Here is an 11,088-nt window from a genome sequence, read left to right as displayed (position 1 = left end):
TGAAAATCGACTGGCCCAAAAGTCGATTCAGTCAACTGAAGTGTAGCTAAATCGGAGCAGCATTGCAATCAAGAGTAAGAGTGAGAGCAGCAGCGCGAGCAAGAGCAATAGCAAGAGCAGACCAGGCAGGGGACCGAGAGCAAGAGTAGAGCAGCAGCGCGAGTGAGAGCTAAAGCAGCAGCAACTCCTTAATTCCTGCTCGTCCTCGACTAGGTAAATGATAAAAAAATTGATGTGGAATGCTACCTAGCATAATCTTGATCACATATCTAATCATGGCATGAATATTAAGATACGAGTGATTCAAAGCAATAGTCTATCATTTGACATAAAAACAATAATACTTCAATCTCACTAATAAAGCAATCATGTCTTTTCAAAATAACAAGGCCAAAGAAAGTTATCCCTACAAAATCATATAGTCTGGCTATGCTCCATCTTCACCACACAAAATACTCACATCATACACAACCCCGATGACAAGCCAAGCAATTGTTTCGTACTTTTGACGTTCTCAAACCTTTTCAACTTTCACGCAATACATGAGCATGAGCCATGGACATAGCACTATAGGTGGAATAGAATGGTGGTTGTGGAGAATACAAAAAGGAGAAGATAGTCTCACATCAACTAGGCGTATCAACGGGCTATGGAGATGACCATCAATAGATATCAATGTGAGTGAGCAGGGATTGCCATGCAATGGATGCACTAGAGCTATACGTATATGAAAGCTCAAACTAAAACTAAGTGGGTGTGCATCCAACCTGCTTGCTCATGAAGACCTAGGGCATTTGAGGAAGCCCATTGTTGGAATATACAAGCCAAGTTCTATAATGAAAATTCCCACTAGTATATGAAAGTGATAACTCAAGAGACTCTCTATATGAAGAACATGGTGCTACTTTGAAGCACAAGTGTGGTAAAAGGATAGTAACATTGCCCCTTCTCTCTTTTTCTCTCATTTTTTGTTGTTTTTTTGTTTTTTTTTGTATTTTTTGTAGGCTTCTTTGGCCTCTCTCTCTCTTTTTGGGGGGCTTCTTTGGCCACTTTTATTTTGATAACCTCACATGGGACAATGTTCTAATAATGATGATCATCACACTTTTATTTACTTACAACTCGATATTACAACTCAATACTATAACAAAGATATGACTCTATATGAATGCCTCCGGCGGTGTACCGGGATGTGCAATGATCTAGCGTAGCAATGACATCAAAAAACGGACAAGCCATGAAAACATCATGCTAGCTATCTTATGATCATGCAAAGCAATATGACAATGAATGCTCAAGTCATGTATATGATGATGATGGAAGTTGCATGGCAATATATCTCAGAATGGCTATGGAAATGCCATGATAGGTAGGTATGGTGGTTTTTTTGAGGAAGGTATATGGTGGGTTTATGGTACTAGCGAAAGTTGCGGGGTACTAGAGAGGCTAGCAATGATGGAAGGGTGAGAGTGCGTATAATCCATGGACTCAACATTAGTCATAAAGAACTCACATAATTATTGCAAAAATATATTAGTCATCGAAACAAAGTACTACGTGCATGCTCCTAGGGGGATAAATTGGTAGGAAAAGACCATCGCTCGTCCCCGACCGCCACTCACAAGGAAGACAATCAATAAATACCTCATGCTCCAACTTCGTTACATAACGGTTCACCATACGTGCATGCTACGGGAATCACAAACCTCAACACAAGTATTTCTACAATCCACAAATACCCACTAGCATGACTCTAATATCACCATCTTTATATCGCAAAACTATTGCAAGGAATCAAACACATCATATTCAGTGATCTACAAGTTTTATGTAGGATTTTATGACTAACCATGTGAATGACCAATTCCTGTCATCTCTCTAAATAGATATAAGTGAAGCAAGAGAGTTTAATTCTTTCTACAAAAGATATGCCCATGCTCTAACAAATATAAGTGAAGCAAAAGAGCATTCAACAAATGACGGTTTTCTATGTAAAGAGAGACAGGCAATCCAAACTTCAAATGATATAAGTGAAGCACATGAAGCATTCTATAAAGCCATACTCAAAAGATATAAGTGAAGTGCAAAGAGCATTCTATAAATCAACCAAGGACTATCTCATACCAGCATGGTGCATAAAAGAAAAATGAAAACTAAATGCAAAAGACGCTCCAAGATTGCACATATCGCATGAACGAAACGAATCCGAAAACATACTGATACTTGTTGAAGAAAGAGGGGATGCCTTCCTGGGCATCCCCAAGCTTAGATGCTTGAGTCTCCTTGAATATTTACTTGGGGTGCCTCGGGCATGCCCAATCTTGAGCTCTTGCCTCTCTTCCTTCTTCTCACATCGAGACCTTCTCGATCATTGAACACTTCATCCACACAAAACTTCAACAGAAAACTCCTTAACATCCGTTAGTATAATAAAGCAAATTACTACTCTAAGTACTGTAGCAAACCAATTCATATTTTGTTTTTGCATTGTGTCTACTGTAGTATAACTTTTTCATGGCTTAATCCACTAATATAAATTGATAGTTTCATCAAAATAAGCAAACTATGCATCAAAAACAGAATCTGTCTAAAACAGAATAGTCTGTAATAATCTGAACATTCACCATACTTTTCATACTTGAAAAATTCTACCAAAAGTAGGAAAAATAAACAATTTGTATAGGAAGACAGTGCAAAAAGAATCAGAACTATTTGACATTCCAGCAAAAAATGTAAAATCATGCACTACAGCCAAAGTTTCTGTCCTGTACCGTACAAACCATCAAGCAAATGTGAACATCCTAAAGGCAAACTGTCGGTGTCAAAACCGGCGGATCTTGGGTAGGGGGTCCCGAACTGTGCGTCTAGGCGGATGGTAACAGGAGACAAGGGACACGATGTTTTTACCCAGGTTCGGGCCCTCTCGATGGAGGTAAAACCCTACTCCTGCTCAATTAATATTGATGATATGGGTAGTACAAGAGTAGATCTACCACGAGATCAAGGAGGCTAAACCCTAGAAGCTAGCCTATGGTATGATTGTTGTTCATCCTATGGACTAAAACCCTCCGGTTTATATAGACACCAGAGAGGGCTAGGGTTACACAGAGTCGGTTACAATGGTAGGAGATCTACATATCCGTATCGCCAAGCTTGCCTTCCACACCAAGGCAAGTCCCTTCCGGACACGGGACAAAGTCTTCAATCTTGTATCTTCATAGTCCAGAAGTCCGGCCGAAGGTATAGTCCGGCTATTCGGACACCCCCTAATCCATGACTCCCTCAGTAGCCCCTAAACCAGGCTTCAATGACGACGAGTCCGGCGCACAGATTGTCTTTGGCATTGCAAGGCGGGTTCCTCTTTTAAGTACTTCATAGATGATTTTGAACACAAAGGTAGTGTCCATCTTTGCAAAATAAGTTTCCACATATTTCCATAGAGAGAATAATATTTACACAAATCTAATCTGCTGAAGTATTCCGTAGCGTGACATCACACCACGGCCAAGTCTTTATTCGAATCATTTTACTGTCCCACCTCAGCGCGTTTAGCGAGGCGGTTTCCTTGGCACGTCTTGTCAAAGCAGAGATCGTGTCCCCTTATTCCGGGATTCTCATCAATACGGGCGTGGGTAACCCAACCGCGCCATTGATTACGGCGCTTGGGAGATAAGCGAGTTTTACCAGGCTAGTGGGGATGCATAGTCGCATCCGCCCATATATGGGGATAAGGATCCCCCTTTTCATCCACGCCTTCTTCCTCCTTTGCCTATCCATTATCGCGCACTCGAGCTCCAGCGCCCAAGTCTGCACAGCCCACCTCAACCTTCTCCAGCCATGTCCGGAGCGGGAGGCAAGTGGATGTCTCCTCCGTCATGGAGGGACACATCAAAAAACTGAGGAAGGCCGGGTACTTGTCTAACGACATTGCGCACCGGCTTCCCGAAGAGGGGCAGCTCATCCCCACCCCTAGGCCCCATGAGAGGGTGGTGTTCCTCCCCCATTTCCTCCGCGGACTGGGCTTCCCTCTCCACCCATTTGTCCGGGGGCTCATGTTCTACTATGGCCTGGATTTCCATGATCTGGCCCCAAACTTTGTCCTCAACATCTTGGCGTTTATCGTCATGTGCGAGTCTTTCCTCTGCATCCACCCCCATTTCGGCCTATGGCTCAAGACTTTCAATGTCAAGCCGAAGGTGGTGTGCGGCACCTAGGCGGAGTGCGGAGGCGCCATGGTGGGCAAGATGCCCAACGTCCTATGGCTCGAGGGCTCCTTCGTGGAGTCCCTAAAGGGGTAGCAATCGGGGTGGTTTTACATCACCGAGCCGCGCAACCCTGAATGGGTCGCAGCCCTCGAGTTTCGATCCGGACCCCCTACGCGGCTCACCTCTTGGAAAGAGACGGGCCTATCGTGGGGTAAAAAAGGAGAGCTGACCGGACTCCAAACATGCGTCCAAACCCTGGTGGACAAGACGCTCAAACTTGTCAACGTAGTCCAGGTTATGCTCATCTGCCGGATCCTCCCGTGTCAACAACGGGCTTTCAACCTGTGGGAGTTCGACCCGGTGCAGCACCAAACTCTGAGAAGGCTCTTCGACACGACGTACGAAGATGCCTGGAAGGTGCTTTTCAAGGGTGCCGAGGCCCCCGCATCCGCTACCGAGGATCGCGGATTCAGCTCGCAGCATCATGCTAGTGCGGTAAGCTGTTTTTACCTTTTACAGGGTATTAGTTTTTCATAGTTTGACTCCATGCGGGATCTAAGCTCCCTTACCTTTGACAGGATTGGCAGGAGACGTCCGGACAGATCAACTGTCCGGCTCCTTTGCCCGAAGGTCCAGCGGACGCTCGCTTGGCGAAGCTGCTGGTTTCGGCACCCTATGTGGTGCCGGAGAAGAAGGCCAAGAAGAAGGCCATGGGGACTCGAAAGAGTGGCCGGCGCCTGGAGGTTCCAGATTCATCATCCGATGACTCCAAGACGCACTCCTCCCATGAAGACGAGGAGGAGGAAGAAGAGACCTCTCCCCCTCCAGCGGGGAGAGGGAAGAAAAGGAAGGCCGCCCCAACTGGGGAGGCTGAAGGGTCCAAGAAGGGGAAGACCCCTCCTCCGGACTACTCCACCAACGCCGACGACGGCGAAGAGGAGTGGCCACATAGGTCCAAGCCCCTGGCGAGATCGTAAGTATTTGGACACCAGAGCAATTCATAGTGTTCCTTTCTTGCATAGCTCCTCCTTACGCTGAATATGACTATGCAGTCCGCCCAAGGCCAGGCTCGACGAGTCATCGAGCGGCTCCCTGGATTCGTCGGATGTGAATTCGCTTCTGACGGCTACCTCCCCCCACCCTACGGATGACGCCGAGGTGGCGTCCCAACAGGTTCCAAGCCAGGAGGAGGTGGTCCTGGAGGCGCCGCAAGGCGACCTCCCGGACTCCAGGCGTAAAGGGGATAGAACCCCCAAGGGCTCCAAGTCCGGCCTTGAGCCGGACACCACGCCGGAACCTTTGACAGTTCCGGACTCCGGTAGGCAGCCTCCTTCCAAGAGGAGCAAGCCTATCGAGCTGGTGACCTCCGTCCAACCGGAGGCACCGGATAATTTGCTGGAGGTGCTTAACGGCGCCTCCATCGACGAGGAGCACCGCACTATTATGAGTGCGGTGATCCAGAAGGTTCAGTCCGCCAAGAGCGGACTGACTGAAGCCTGTGTCAGCCTTCTAACAGGCTTTGAGTTAAGTAAAGAATATGTAAAAATATTACCGCATAGACTGTATCCCCTGATGCTCTGTTCGACGTTCGGAAAGAAAAGCCGAATAGAGGATCTAATAACATTCGCAGGAGTCTAACATAATCAAGTCAATATGCGTATGCAGGCTTCGCTGCTAGCCTCCGCCGCACTGACTGTGGAGGTGGATACGCTGAAGAAAAACCTCGCGCGGTCCGAGAACGAGCTTGGACATGCCAAGAGGCAACTCGAGGAGAGGAAGGTAAGTAATACCTTGCGCAAGTATATAGAGAAGATGTGGTTGCAAAAAATGACAGGATCAACGTGCTATTATAGGGGCCATGACCGAGGTGGCAACCCTTAAGAAAGCGTTGTCCAAGGCCGAAAACAGAGTGGCCGCGGAGCGCACAGAGAGAGGGAAGCAGGAGGCGCGGGTGGAGGAGTTGCAGAAAGAGCTCCAGGCTCTCGTGAAAAAACACGAGAGTTTGGAGCTTGACTCAATGACGCAAGCGTCCGAGCTTGCGGCAGCCCTCGAAAACGCGAAGTCTGCCAAGGCCGAAGCCCAGAAAGCCCTCCAAGAAATTGAAGCGATGAAGAAGAGAGCGGCGGGTAAGGCATTCATTATGCAAAGAAAGCACGTGAAATTGAATTACTTGTTACTTACCCGAGTCCGGAGCTCTCCAGGAGCATTCGCAGAATTGCCCCGCAGTGCGTCTGATGCCGCCACCTACTACCGATCCAAGGAGGGGAGCTCGATGGAGAAGGTGTTCTGGTCTCAGTATGCTGAGGCCGGACACCTTGTGCCTTTGAGCGACCAGCTGAAGCAAATGGTCGAGCTCCACAAGGTGGTCAAACAGGCGATAAAGGGCCTCATAGTTTGGCTTTAGCCTGGAGAGGCTTTGCCTGGGAGCTACTTTGGGCTGGTGAGGCGGCTAGTGGATGCCTGTCCACGGCTTGAAGTAATCAAGCGCTTCGTCTGCATCGAAGGTGCCCATAGGGCGCTTGCCCGTGCTAAAGTGCACTGGGGCAAGATGGATCCGGAGAAGCTGGTGAAGGATGGGCCGCCGCTGGGCAAGGAGCATCGCGTCCGGAAGCATATTATGAGGGCATCCTGAAGGGTGCCCGCCTTATAGCGGATGAATGCTCCAAAGATGTAATTTTTGAGTAAACTCGCATTTGTGATCTTGTACGCAAAAACTTGTTCATATGCGCTAAGCAACGCTTTTGAATTTAAAATATTACCTTTTGTGTGACCGTTTATCAAATTTGAGAGATGGCTAGTCGTCGGCTTCTGCCCCCATGCCACGAGTGCTGGGGTGTTTGGGATAAACATGAGCGCTCTTTTTCACATTCTCGGGTCCTTCGAGGGAGGCGCTCAACACAACGAACAAGGCAATCAGACTATAATGCTTGAACACTCTCACTTAGCCATAGAATTCTATAATTTTAAATTTCGGCAAAGCCCCTAGTGTTCGGAAGACCGAGTTCGGGGCGCTATCCACGCCTAGGCCGGATAAAGCCGACTCCTCGCTCTAAGCGGCATAAGTCTTTAGGGACTCGAAAACCTCTCGAACAGCGACCAGCTCTCGCCTCATCATGACGGTCAGTTTTAGCTTTCTCTACTGAGGTGCTTAGCCTAGCTCAACTGGGGCACAATCGCAGTAGTTCTCCTAGTGCTACCTTAGCCAATATAACGGAACGTAAGGTACCAAAACATAGGAGCCGGGCAAACCCAACTATTGACCCAAGACATGATTCGGAGCCGATGTATATAATGCTATAAGTTCGGGGTGCCGCACTTGTGAAAGTGTTCGGACTTCTCACACCGTATTGTGGGGTACTTAAGCTCCTGGCGTATTGGCCGTACCAAAGTGTACGGGTGCAACATGTCATTAATGAACATATATTCGTAAAAAAGAGTAATGCAATAATAGACGGAAGCTATGCATTGTTTATTTAAAAAAGCTGCGATCAAAGCAGAATGATACAAATAGTGCAATAAGCAAAAGATGGGACTATTTAACATGTCCTTTCCAGGGGCGGGCTGCGGAATGGTATGTGAAACAGGTATACTGCTCGTTATAGAGACCACCTTAGAGTTCCATAGTGTGGCGTAGCTTTCTGCTCCCCTGGTTGTTGTATCGTTTGTGCGGCAATTGTACTGCCGGACAGGCCTTCTGAAGAGTGGAGTCATGAAAGTAAGAGAAAATGAAGAAGTCGGCAGCCCCTAGTGCGGTTTAAGCCGCGTTTCGGGCATGCCGTGATGGTGCCCCTCCCCCTGTGCCCATGGTATTTCCAGGGCGTAGTTATGTACGCGTAACACTGGTTTCGCAAGTTCGCGAGGGCTGGGGTCGGGGCCGCATTGCTACGCTTGCTCGGAATGTACCAGGCGGTCTTGTTGTAGGTTACTCTGGGCGCACTTGACGGTGTCCAAATGTTTAATGGCCGGACTGGAGAATTGCCTTGAGAGGTTGTTTTCTACTTCTGCTGCGATAGCCGCCGTATGCTCCTCCGTTCGGAGAGAGCGTTCGGCGTTTCCATTGACCGTGATGACTCCTCGAGGGCCTGGCATTTTGAGCTTGAGGTATGCGTAGTGCGGCACCGTATTGAACTTGGCAAATGTGGTTCGCCCAAGTAGTGCGTGATAGCCACTGCGAAACGGGACTATGTCGAAGATTAACTCCTCGCTTTGGAAATTATCCGGAGATCCGAAGACAACTTCAAGTGTAACTGAGCCTGTACAGTTGTCCTCTACACCTGGTATGATGCCTTTAAAGGTCATTTTAGTGGGTTTAATCCTCGAGGGATCGATGCCCATTTTACGCACTGTATCCTGGTAAAGCAGGTTCAGGCTGCTGCCGCCGTCCATAAGGACTCTAGTGAGGTGAAATCCGTCAATAATTGGGTCTAGAACCTATGCGGCGAATCCGCCATGACGGATGCTAGTGGGGTGGTCCCTTCGATCAAAAGTGATCGGGCAGGAAGACCATGGGTTGAACATTGGGGCGACTGGCTCCATCGTGTATACGTCCCTTAGCGCACGCTTTTGCTCCCTCTTGGGGACATGGGTTGCGTATATCATGTTCACCGTCCGCACTTGTGGGGGAAAACCTTTCTCTCCACTGTTGTTCGGCGGCCGGGGCTCCTCCTCGTCATCGCTATGCAGCCCTTTGTCTCTGCTTTCTGCATTTAACTTGCCTGCCTGCTTGAACACCCAACAATCCTTGTTGGTGTGATTGGTTGGTTTTTCGGGGGTGCCATGTATCTGGCATGAGCGGTCGAGTATTCGGTCCAAACTGGACAGGCCCGGAGTATTTCTTTTGAATGGCTTTTTCTGCTGACCGGGTTTAGAGCCTATGAATCCGGCATTAACTGTCGTATCCTCGGCATTGTCGCCGTTAATGCGGCGCTTTTACTTGTTACGACGCGACCTGCCACTGCTGTCCTTGGTATCCGAATTACCAGGGCTCTTGGTCATGTTATTGCTACGAGCTAGCCAGCTATCTTCTCCCGTGCAAAAGCGGGTCATAAGTGTCGTCAGGGCTGCCATAGATTTCGGCTTTTCCTGTCCTAGGTGCCATGCAAGCCACTTGTCGCGGGTGTTATGCTTGAAGGCTGCTAGGGCCTCTGCGTCCGGACAGTCAACGATTTGATTTTTCTTGGTTAGGAACCGTGTCCAGAATTGTCTGGCCGATTCCTCTGGCTGCTGAATTATGTGGCTAAGGTCATCGGCATCTGGTGGTCGCACATAAGTGCCCTGGAAATTGTCGAGGAATGCGGTTTCCAGGTCCTCCAAACAACCAATTGATTCTGCTGGCAAGCTGTTAAGCCAATGTCGAGCTGGTCCTTTAAGCTTGAGTGGGAGGTATTTGATGGCGTGTAGGTCATCACCGCGGGCCATGTGGCCATGAAGGAGATAGTCATCGATCCATACCGGAGGATCTGTTGTGCCATCGTAAGTTGAAACCCTCGGGGATTTGATGATCCATTACTTCATCTGTGAAGCATAGTGGGTGTGCGGCGCCTCTGTATTGGGCCATATCACGATGCATCTCAAACGAGCTTTGTCTACTGTGTTCGGCCAGGCCGGATTGACTGTATACGGAGTGACGATTACCGTCTCGTGCCGTGGGGCACCCACGCGATCCGTAGATCAATCTTGTTTGCCTTGCCTTGTCCTCCAATATATCTCGCAGGTCTGGCGCATTTTCCCGTGCCTTGGTATTTTTTGAGCGGCGCCGGGGTGCGGCTTGAGTGGAGGGCCGAGAGGCCTCTCTGTCGCGGCCACGAGTGTGACGCCCCGAGACCGATGTGCCAGGCGTCCTCCGCTTATTTGCTGTTGTTGGCTTGTCATTTTCTTGCGTGTTGGCATCCTGTCATGTCATCATCCGCATTGCATCATCATCTTTTTCAAAACTTGCATCCGTCCCGGCCTCCCTATTTCTTCCGTTGTCCGTTCTGAGCCTAGACACACTTGCACGCGCCCGCGGCATGTCCGAAATATTATTTTATAAGTGGCCGGTAAATGTTCTCGGAATGGGATGAAATTTGACAGGCGGTCTTATTACGCCCCGAGACCGATGTGCCAGGTGTCTTCCAGTTATTCGCTGTCTTTGCCATGTCATTCCCTTGCGTGTTGCATCTTGTCATGTCATCATGTGCATTGCATCATCATGTTTTCAAACTTGCATCCGTTCGGGTTCCCCAGTTCCGTCCGTTGTCCGTTCTGAGCCCACACACACTTGCACGCGCCCGCGGCACCTCTGAAATATTATTTTATAAGTGGCCGGAAAATGTTCTCGGATTGGGTTGAAAGTTGGCATGCGGTGTTGTTTTATTGTCAGTAGACCGCCTGTCAAGTTTCATCACATTCCGAGTCCGTTTGATGCCCAACGATTAAACATAGCGGCAATATAGTCGGTCTAACGTCGGACGTTTTCGGTGTCCGGAAACAGTCGCCGGGCCTCCCTCTCTTCTCTTCTCTCAGCTCGAGACCGTCTACATAGCCCACTACCTACCGCCAAATCCAACCTAACCTCTCTCGTCAGCCCGCAGCCCTCCTCACGTGCGCGTCCGAAATTGTCCCGGACCCGACCCGAGCAGTCGTCACCGTTGGATCCGGATCATCCCCAAACATTTACAAAACGTCTCCGTTTTGTTAATTGGACTTCCTAATATAGTTATTCGCGACCGTCTGATTACGATCGAAGGGACCGGATAGCCCCAACTTAATCCACCTGCCATATAAATACACAAGGTCCAACCCTAAAAATCAGGTACCTTGTCCCATCCTACCTAGCGTCGCCGCCACTCCCTCGGGATCCTCCCTGATCCAAAAATTCCCCCTTGTTGTCTTCACCGGATCA

At 48.9% G+C, this 11,088-nt stretch overlaps 1 protein-coding gene across 1 annotated transcript in view; it reads left to right on the top strand.

The window, feature by feature from the left end:
* LOC119272475 overlaps positions 1 to 11,088 on the top strand; it is an 87,695-nt gene that overhangs the window by 73,130 nt on the left and 3,477 nt on the right. The gene's annotated exons all lie outside the window — the stretch shown is intronic.

This window comes from Triticum dicoccoides, chromosome 3A (genome assembly GCF_002162155.2).
Source record: "Triticum dicoccoides isolate Atlit2015 ecotype Zavitan chromosome 3A, WEW_v2.0, whole genome shotgun sequence".
Taxonomy (NCBI): Eukaryota; Viridiplantae; Streptophyta; class Magnoliopsida; order Poales; family Poaceae; genus Triticum; species Triticum dicoccoides.
This window is presented reverse-complemented; position numbering and strand designations above follow the sequence as displayed.